The sequence below is a fragment of the Magallana gigas genome, chromosome 9 (assembly GCF_963853765.1).
Source record: "Magallana gigas chromosome 9, xbMagGiga1.1, whole genome shotgun sequence".
NCBI lineage: Eukaryota > Metazoa > Mollusca > Bivalvia > Ostreida > Ostreidae > Magallana > Magallana gigas.
In genome coordinates this window covers 34,760,733-34,771,378 of record NC_088861.1, presented here as the reverse complement: position 1 = coordinate 34,771,378, position 10,646 = coordinate 34,760,733, and the positions used below count along the sequence as shown (strand labels likewise).

The 10,646-nt window shown below is 31.8% G+C and overlaps 1 long non-coding RNA gene across 1 annotated transcript; it reads left to right on the top strand.

Moving 5' to 3' along the window:
• The first annotated feature begins 1,976 nt into the window (after nucleotides 1-1,976).
• Nucleotides 1,977-7,871, top strand: LOC136271708 (uncharacterized). Its single transcript, XR_010709654.1, has 3 exons — nucleotides 1,977-2,097; nucleotides 4,176-4,343; nucleotides 7,033-7,871. It is a non-coding gene; the product is annotated as an uncharacterized lncRNA (long non-coding RNA).
• Nucleotides 7,872-10,646: the final 2,775 nt, after the last annotated feature.

The following is a 10,646-nucleotide window of genomic DNA, read 5'->3' as shown; positions in this document are numbered from 1 at the left end:
ACTGTGATCTTTGATAATGAATTTAACAGTTTAAGGCCGTCCCGTTGGCAATGTCGGATGTCAAATCAAGCAAAACGCTTGTTATTGACATCGTTGTGATGCAAAAACAAATAATTATATAAATTCAAAATTTATCTTAACAACGTCAAGTTTAAGAAATTATCATAACATAGTGTATAGGTACATTTTATATGATTTCAATTTTTATTACTTAAATAAAAGAATTCATGATCTACTCACATAGTCATGCAGAGTTAGTAGTGCAAATTTTTAGCTTTATATAGATTAATAGATTGAGTAAGTATTAAATAGGCTACCTTGAAAACGATTGTTGAATTATTGATTTATTAGGCCGTTGAAGCGAGTTGGTGGTTTTTTTTTTTATCTAAGTCAGAGTTCGACCCCTTTCTTTATTTATAGTTACATTGAAATTAATGTTAAAACGGGCTTGGTCCCTGTGTTTATATCCACTGTGTATTTTACTGTGCCAACTTTCGATGATCCCAATGTGTTTATCAATATAACTAGTTTTGACAAACATTGGTAAATACATGTTGTCATTATTCTCTATAATATTGTTGGCAAGAATGTTAGCGCGAAGAGATCATAGATTTTGAAGAAAGCTGTAGTACCTAATCAAAACCCACGTATCTACATGTAGCTACATGTAAGTGGGCGACAAACATACCCTTTTACATACAACTAATATCTATCGCGTGGTTCAAACTCGCAGCGGTGAGAAGCGAGTGTATTGTCCATTGAGCTTCTTTGACACCCTTTCGGTACTTGCTACCTGTGCAGTGTTTCTTTCATGACGCCCATGGTTTTTAATAATTTTTAAGAGATTGTTGTAGCTCCATATTTTAATGTCACTGACCAAAATGTACACATACAGAGAAATTTCGTACATGTATGGCGTATTAGCAAGGACTTTAGAAAAGTGAGCAAAAGAAATAAAATTCTGTTCTTTGGTTTTCTTGAAATTAGAAGTTCCATAAATGAGAACAGATGAGATGTGCATCATATCGTACATGTACTTCTGCGCTACATCCTTACGAAGAAAAGAAGAATGTTTCACGGGTGACTCACGATTCATCTGTCTTTTTTGTGACTTGGCTTTGATCATTGCTATTACGTGGTGAAGCATATGCTCTGATCCACTTAATTGCTTCTCATGGTCTTTTAAACATTCATGATTCCTTTTACATTTGAATATGCTGAATTATCCAGCCCTTTTTCAATACCATAAAAATATCTTCTTTGCACTATAGTGTGTATTGCTTCCACCAACGACTGTTCTATCCTTTGGATATCAAGCATGCGATCCACTTGTTGATAAGTACTCTGTGGTCCGATCACTGAGCTGCATTTGGTCTTTAAATAAAACATATATATACACCACAATAAGCACATTGTATTTTCTTTAAAAAGTACCAAGTGTATATACCAGAAAGACTTGTAATTTTGTGCAGTAATTTCATGTCCACTTGAGGCAATTTGCAGCGTCAGATTCTTGTTTTTGATATTCTGTACAGTTTGATTTGATTTTAAATGTATCTCTTTTCTGACTGTGTTACTTTGTATGTTACCTAGGGCACTCTGGTAACCTGTTGCATTTGGTATCAGTCCGTAGTCGTCCGTTGCCGTTCAATAACAATAAAAATTTTAACTTTTTCTTAAAAACTACATGTTCTTTTCAACTGAGGTATGTAGATTTTGGTAAGAGGAATGTAAATGGCAAAACTACGATTGTTCAACAGGTAAAAATCGCCAAATATAACCATATATTATAAAAAATGATCTACATGTACTTTTTAAAATTCACCATTTGATCTTTCTTTAACAATTTATTTTTATTTTAAAATAATAATAGAATCATAATTATATGATAAAAATTTAGTTTAGAAACCCGGAAAAGCTTACAGTTACTCGAACCATGTGATATACTGGAGGCGGATGCATGTTTTGAAATCGTGATGCAATGCAAAATCATTTAACTGAATCCCGTATGTATGTCCGGTTATAAAATTATTGGTTTATATTTTGGATCAAACGTCGGGGATGCAAATCATCTGAGGGAAAAAACAAGTCCAATGGGTATGTTATTTAATGCACTTTGTATTGAAAAAAACCTTTATTTAGGGTGTCCTTATTAAGCTGTAGATTCACCATACATGTCTAAAGCGAGGTATACACATAAAATGCGTTAAATCGAGAGAATCTTCATTCGCTGATTCTAATACAAAGTTTTATTAACAAGTTGTATAGTATCAGGAATTATTACAGAGTTCGGCGCTCTCGATTTTCTTTGCTCATGTATGATAAAAAACGATTTTATCGTGTAAAGTACACCATATAAAAGTAGTACGTTTAAATGTTCTTGTACATTCTTGGTATTTTGATATACATGGGAATAACATATCTATAAATCAAATTCGCGCAATTCAACAAAATGTATAAAATCACAAGACTTGCCGATCAAATATACATATAAATACAATTTCAACGAGTTTAATGAAGCAAAGAACAATTCACACCATTATAAATATAGATGTTTTAAGTATATCATAAGTATTTTTTGGAATTTGATTTTGAGAGTCCTTGAAAAACAGGAACTGAATTTTCCCCTAATTAATGTCGCAACGCTGTGATATGCACTCATTCTCACATTTGGCAATAGAATATATTGTACTATGTGCATCTTGTTATAGTCTGTCCCAAGTTATTGCTTCCATCACTTTATGATGATTTTTAATAAGAATACACATACCTGAGAAAGAAATACAGTTGAAATCGATAAAAGGGAATATATCCAAGATATCTTCATTGAACAATTATCATTTTTCACTCATAAAAGTTCACGGGAACGAAAACAAATTTCGCACGGAGATTTATAATAGGAAATGTTTACATATTTTCTCCATTCGGAAGTACTCGGGATACCTCGCGCAATTTTTCAACGTTATCATACGGGTTTATTAATGGCTAATGCAATGCAAAATCCCCGTAAACTTTCTATTTTTAGATGTGTATTGAAACCTTAAGCGGTAGAGGGGGCGTTTCAAAACATGTTTTAAATTAGTGGATGAACGTAGTTTGAGCACAAAGGTATTAATGATTATCAAAATGTCAAGCAAAAAGTGGTGGAAGCAAAAAAAGCTTGGGACAGAGTATAGAAAATTATAAACTTGTTAGAATACACCTTCGCTAGCCAAGAGTGACGATCCACGGCGTTTCTTCATTCACAATCCCTACATTGGCTGTAAGGAATAACCCTTTTTATCGACTTATCGGTCATTGGTTTAAGCTACTAAATCTGCCAAGAGTGAATAGAGAAACACCCTGGATCGTCATCCTTGACTAGGGAAGATGGTTAGAATGCAGTATTTGTAGCGTCCTTATATGCTACACACACGGACTTAACCAGATTTAGGCCATGAATAAAACAGGTTCGTCATTGAAGACCTTTATTAAAACCGGAAACCACGTCACACATAATGCAGGGGCAATAACCCAACATAACACAGTAGGGGATAGCATAGAGTTATCTCTCTTAGAATACGTAATGTAAATTACAAACACTACAGTATTTAAAAGACATTAACACCTAACTGTTATACATATTTATGACAAGAAACATTCAAGATTTAAGTTGATTAGACAAGTTTGTTCACAAAAAATTGTTGCACAAGGTAACAAATGAACAAATGCTCGTTTGTTTGATTTGACTCGACAGATAAATGGCTGTTGATATTTTATAAATACTTTTTACTTAACACACATTAGGATCGGAAGTTAGAAATATTGAATAGGGATGTTAACTAGTTTAAAAATAATAAATTCTTTGGAGGCATATGATCTGTAAGTTTATTTGTAGAAACACAATCTCAATAGGCTTTATGAATACGGTATTCAGGATTCTCGATTGCAAGTAAACGTGATGTAAAATGTAAAATTTAACATAATAAAGTTTTCATAATTTTCTTGTTTAGATATCAATCAAAACTTAAGCAAGGGTTTGTATTAAAAAAAGCTTTGGCTGGAAGCATTTGATTTTATAAACTTAACAAGATTTAGTATACACCACATATATGCGACAAACAGCGCAAGGGAATGTAAGATATACTTATTAATATCGCAATTCATGGACAAAACTTAATTTTTGATTTATGCAGAATGTACAGCGGGATATTTTGGCCCATTCTGCAATGAATCCTGCCCTCCAGGAAGGTTTGGTCCCAGATGTGGCGGCTGGTGTTCTCCAAAGTGCACGGCCGAATACTGCAATCATATCAGTGGATGTCATCTTATAATCAAAAACACTGTTCAGCTGACGGTGTCAGGTAAAGTAAAGAAAACTAAAAGTATGAGGGACCAATTTATATTGAAAAAAAGATAGATGTAGAAAAATAAGCCAAACTTTTCTAGAGATACACGCCACCTATTAACTTCAAGTTGATAAAAATATCACGAGTAATCAAAACTATGATAATTGTGATAGATACAAAGTAAACTAGAGTTACTATGAACAAGCTCACAAATGATTACCCCCGCAAAGAAAATGTAATAACCCAGGTAACGTGTATATAAGCAATGCATGAGAAAATGACGGTAAGCATACATCAAAGGAAATCATCAAAAATAAGAAAACGCTTAGAAGTGCAAATGAATAGTCTGCTTTACATAGAAGCTGAAAAAACTTGTCATTTTCCTAATATGATAGGCTACATTGCTGACATTGTTTGCAATGTCTACAAACGTGCATTGATAATAACGTTAACAATAAATTAACATGAATATTTGTTATCTATCAAGTTGAAGGCCGCTGCACTGTTTACCAATTTTGGTCGTTTTATATGTAAGTCATTATAATATAATGTGAAAATGAAATCAATCATGACTAGAGTCGTCCAAATAATGTGCTGAAAGAGACAGTACGGCGCATCTTATTAAAACCAATTTGAAAACATTTGTGATGGGTTTCGGTTTTTTTTGTACTACTCATATATGCAAAACTTTCAGAAAATTACAAATTTCTCGTGAAATAAGTTAATGGCTAAAACATATATTTGTAAATTCAAGAAAAGTCTCTAAAATGTTACATGTGTTGAGATTTTCTTGATTGTAAATATAATACAAATTGCTTTACTGTAATAAAAATGAGATACATAAAATAAGTGGCAGTGGCACTAAATATATACAAAGCATTAAAATTTCATTGGCAATATTTATAAATATTTCAGTCTGAATTTCTTTTATCAGTTTTTAGCCGGGCTCTGCTGAAAGCAGAGTCCTGGCTATAGGCAGGCAAATCGCCAATGTTACTATAAATTGCACAACTTCAAAAGTAAACAAAAAACCAAACAGCGTCAAGGTAAAGCTTCCGCTATACCAAATAGTTACACAAAGAGCGATGTTTTGTCAAAAGTGTTGGCATTTTGTATCTTTTTTTTAAATTTCGAATGAATTGTCTATCTTTTTTAGTTTTCTTATTAATAACGTGTTTTTAAAACATTACTATGCATTTTGGACACATACAATGCGCATGAATTTCCATGAACTACTTTGCAGCGCGATGAAGAAATGAGGATTGAATATATAATGCTTGTTGCAAAATTCAAGGCAGCAACTGTTGAACTTTTTAACTTCTACTAAAAAGACATATTTTTTGTTTATAGCCGCTTACAAAATTTGGTCGCTCTCTGACGCTTTGCTGACATTAAACGCATGAGAGAGAGAGAGAGAGAGAGAGAGAGAGAGAGAGAGAGAGAGAATGAGAATATTCAGTCTTTACTACACAATATGCATAAAGACACACCAAAAGAACCTGCAGGCTTTCAGTGCTTCAGTACTTTGATTAAACCCCTATTGATTCAATTTGACCAAAGGTTGAATGATGATACTACTATAACATTTATCGTAGTAAACTAGTTAAGTGAGTTTATTCTGCTGGCATAAAATCTATATGAGGTCAATGATAAAAGTTTTGAGAAAAAGGTGTCTTTTATCGTTTTTAAGTATTTTTCAATATTTTATGTGTGTGCCATACGTTTTTCTCAATGAAAAAGTGAGATAAAATCGAAAAAAAATATGCAAAATTATTTTTACTAACAAATAAAATCTTAATAAAACCTATTTCCATAATATAGTAAATATATCGAATGTTATGTCAATTTTAATTCAATTCAATAATACTTTTTGTGTTAAGAACAAATTTTACCATTGACAATTAAAACAATCCGAGAACTCAGATCTTGAGTAAACAACGTTCTTCATCTTTACTGTTATTCACCTTTTTGATATACATCATTATATATACTTATATGTGTATTGTACACTTTACCTTGTTTGTTGCAATTTCGACCCAAAACTGAAATTTGAAACAGTGACTAGAATACAAGGTACATGTGTTATTCAATCAAAATCATGTAATAAACACTCTTTTTTGTACTTTGCATGATATGATTAATAAAAATAGTTTAGAAAATAATATTTTGAAAGTTAAAACTTGTGAAATATTGCCAAATAGTTACACGTACAGTTATGTAACAATTACTTTATTTATTATAAATTTTTTTAAATACAATTTTGTGTAGATTTCGTCGCAGACTTGATCCACCAAAATATATATTCAATGAAGTGCAATAATTATAATAATTTCTACAAACGTTTTCTATTAATAATATTATTGGTCACGAATTGAAAATATAATTGTCACTAAATCAACCAAAACTGATACCCACGAATATTATGGAAACTACAGAAAAATATGTGATATATATAAAAATAGTTTGCCAATATTGCGCATCTCTATTGAAGTTTAAAAGTTTATTAATAACTTATTTTGATAAAAAAAATTAATTCTATGAAACCCCCCCCCCCCCCCCCCCCAAAAAAAAATCTAATCCTCCTAAAACAATATCAACCCAATTTTTAAAAATAAGATATAGTAAAAAAACAAAACAAATACTATAACAACAATAAATAATGATATCATAATCATCGATGTTTTTTTTTAATCTCTTCTTGCAGAGCGTGTTAATAGTCCACGTACACCTGAAATAATAAGCCGGATTGCGGAAGAAAACCCCCAAGGTCTGGCTCCAACAACCATAACCTCTCTACTTTCAGAAACCAATACAAAAAAACAATTTTTCAGTAAAGAAACGCCTTTCCAGAAAAATGAAATAAATACGAATTATATACTAGCCGGAGCAGGGGCTGTTATTTTTATGCTTCTCATTATTATAGTGATACAGACAAGTAGAAAGTCAAAATCATCAAAAAGGAATATTTTACATCAACATAAAAGTATTGAAAATCAAACATGTGATGAAACCTTCAAACGATCCCCAAATGACCACAGTAAGAAATATTTGAATATAACCTCCTCTAAACAATCAAAGCACGTATATCAACCAATGGACCCTGTGTATCATGAGATCGATGAGTCTGTGGAGTTGATGCCAATTCCAGCTTCTACAGAAACAGCAATGGAGTTCGGAGATCACAACCTTCCGAAATGTAAAAAGAACCCAATCAATGTTACGGAAAACGATGATTTAAATGCTGAAACAAGCAGATCGTATGTATCACCGAGTACATGTCTAGACACACACAAAGCAGACTATCTTCAGCCTGTTTTCGTTCAAGCAAATATAGAAATAGAGAGCAAGCAGGAGACTCATTCGTATATTGATGTGACAGGATGATATTCAGTTATGATTTAGGGAGTACAATAAAAAGACACAAACATCAAGACAAGAACACAAGCTTTTAAGTGAATTGTTTCTTTAAGAAAAAAAAACTATGTTAAGAAAATATCGTTCTGAGTTCAGATACGTTTCTTTAAAATACACGATATGACTCTAAGAACAGCTGAAGTTTGGTTTATTATTGTTTATTGAAAAGGAAATATCGTGGTAGAGAAAAAAAAGGATCACATGCAATGTCGGTTACCCAGAGTTCAAAAGTCTACAGATTTGTCTGGAAATCCAATATATGCATTAAATAAATACAACATATGGTAATGATCCCTTTCCTACATGAAATCTTGCATCAAGGAACAAGGAAATTATAATTAATTATTAAAACAGATAAGATAACAGGAATATATGAACGAATATGGAAAAAGGTATATTAGTTGGTAACATTTTTCTTATGATTTGTTCACTGTCAATATTGCTTTAAGTTTGTATGTTTTTATCAGTGACATATTTTAAAAGCAGTTTTATGCTAATTATGAAAATGCTCTTTGTTCACTGAAGTGAAAGAACCATTTTAACGAATCGATATTGTAAAACCCAAGGATGCATTACCTTTAACTTTCCAACATGTAAAAGACTATTATACGTTTAACAATTTCGAACCACAGATTTTGTATTATATATTTGTGATTATATTCATTTCAATAAAAACAGTTACAAAGAATATAATTTATTTGTACTTATGACCAGTACCGAAGATATATAGAAACTACTTTATTTTTCTACTGGCTTGTGTCGAAAATGAGAAGTCATTAATGAAATTTCAAATATTGTCGTCAAATATATCCACGTATGTCACATGGTATTCTTTGAAATAATTAAATACCAGGTTTTTGTAATTTAGGAGAACTATTAAAATGCGGATAAAGGAACACGTGTATGAGTTATGGACGCTTTTTTCACTTTATTATCTTTAAATGAAAATATCTTTAAATGTTATTTTCAGTTTACTTTCTAAAACACGATACATGCTCTTAATATGTATTTATTTATAAACAAGAACATATATGTATTTGCAACTATTGAAATTCTTGCGTGACGCGATTTCAAAGGTCGCAAACCCTTTGACTTTGACTCTTTGCGACAAATAATGCACGTCGCCTCTTAGTTTTTCCAACAGGAAGAATGATGTTTGTAGATGTAGAAAGCAATTGAACACTATCAACATTCACTGTACATTCAACTGAACTCTTTTCCGTATTACCAGCTGCATCCTTTGTATAAGGAGGCGTACTTGATACCAGGTTGACAAGGTGACGGAACACTCTAACTGACCCATCCCAATTTTCGTGTAATCTATAAACCGTCCTGCCTTACTTTTTGCATAAAATGTCATCAATGCACACATTCTTTGCAAAGAACGAACTGCATCTACTTTGCACTACTTCTTTCACAATTGTACAATTTCCTTTTGCTGTTTCAGAAAGGCAAACACAACAGTTTTTGTTCGGCATGATTTTTTTTAACGTGGCACCTGTCTCGAGTTATACAGAGAGAATGATTCTGACTCGTCCTCAAACAAAGCGTGCCCTCACTAAAGTGTAGTTCCTGTTGATTGCTTTTACATGTAGTTTTTCCATCTTTCATTCCAAGAAAAAATGTGAATTTAAGGAAGAGGATCGAAGTTGAATATACAAAAATCACCACTCTGCATAAAAAATAATACAACGTTGTTTATAAATGATGGAATCGAACCAGGACACACAAACCGCCGTGTGTGACATAGAGGTTTAACCTAATGAGCTATCCAGAACTTGAACTTCATGATATAAATATAGACCACTTTGATAGAAATCAGTTTCCGAAATTTTTGTATTTTGATATTGCAAAATTCGACCCCAGGGCCGGGATGACCCTAAATAAATTCTATCATAATTTGTTTCTTTAAACATACCTATCAAAATATCTAAGATTTTTAGTGGCAGACCGGTCCTGAAGGAAATCTAGGCCACAGACCATGCAGAAGTATACCATTTTACTGAGAAAATGTTGTTTTAGTCAACTTTTAATATTATCAATAAAACTGCAAGAGCAATATGATAAACTTCAAAATGTAAATTCGAAAAAATTAGATACAGTATATGGACGATAGAAAATAGCAAGAAACCCTTTATTTTTAAAAGCGATTCTCTTGTTATTTGGAATACTAATAGGTCATGTAACTGAACAGCTGCCAAATACTTATATATTATTGCAAAAAAAAAAAGACAATAAAGAAAGGATAATTTCAATTTTCTTTAATAGCATTTACTCAGCTTCAATGTCCAGAATTCCAGTTATTTTGCCACAACAATTCAGATGGAGAGTACAGCCACCTGATATTTTATTACTTTTTATGCTTCTCTTTTGTCCTGCGATCTTTTTCAAAATAATTCATTTCTGCAAGAAAATAGTTTTCCCCAAGCAAATTTCCAGTACTCATATAAGTCATATAGATCGTTTACCAAAAGAACATTCTGTAAGAATTTAAAATCCTGTAGGATTTTAGGATTTAAACTATCTCCCTTAGAATTTAAAAATCAGATTGGAAATGTTAGTTTTTGTAGGAAAATTACCGATCTGAATGAAATACCTGTAAGAAATACCTTTTCGTATAGGAAGGAAAATACCTGTAGAATGTTTAGAAAAACCCACTAAATTTTCAATATTTTTTGTAGTTTTTTTTCGTCTATGGTATTTATTACATTAATATTTCAATGGAATATTAATATCTCACTTAAAACAGTTGTAGTTTCTTTGTACATTCTCTCTTTGCAATGATATATCATTTGGAATATATCAATTCTTAACCAATTGCGTCGTAGTGGGGTTGCATTATCGACACAATGAAAATCTAGGGCTAAAATCATTATCAGGTTTATTTAAAATCGTTCATCAACC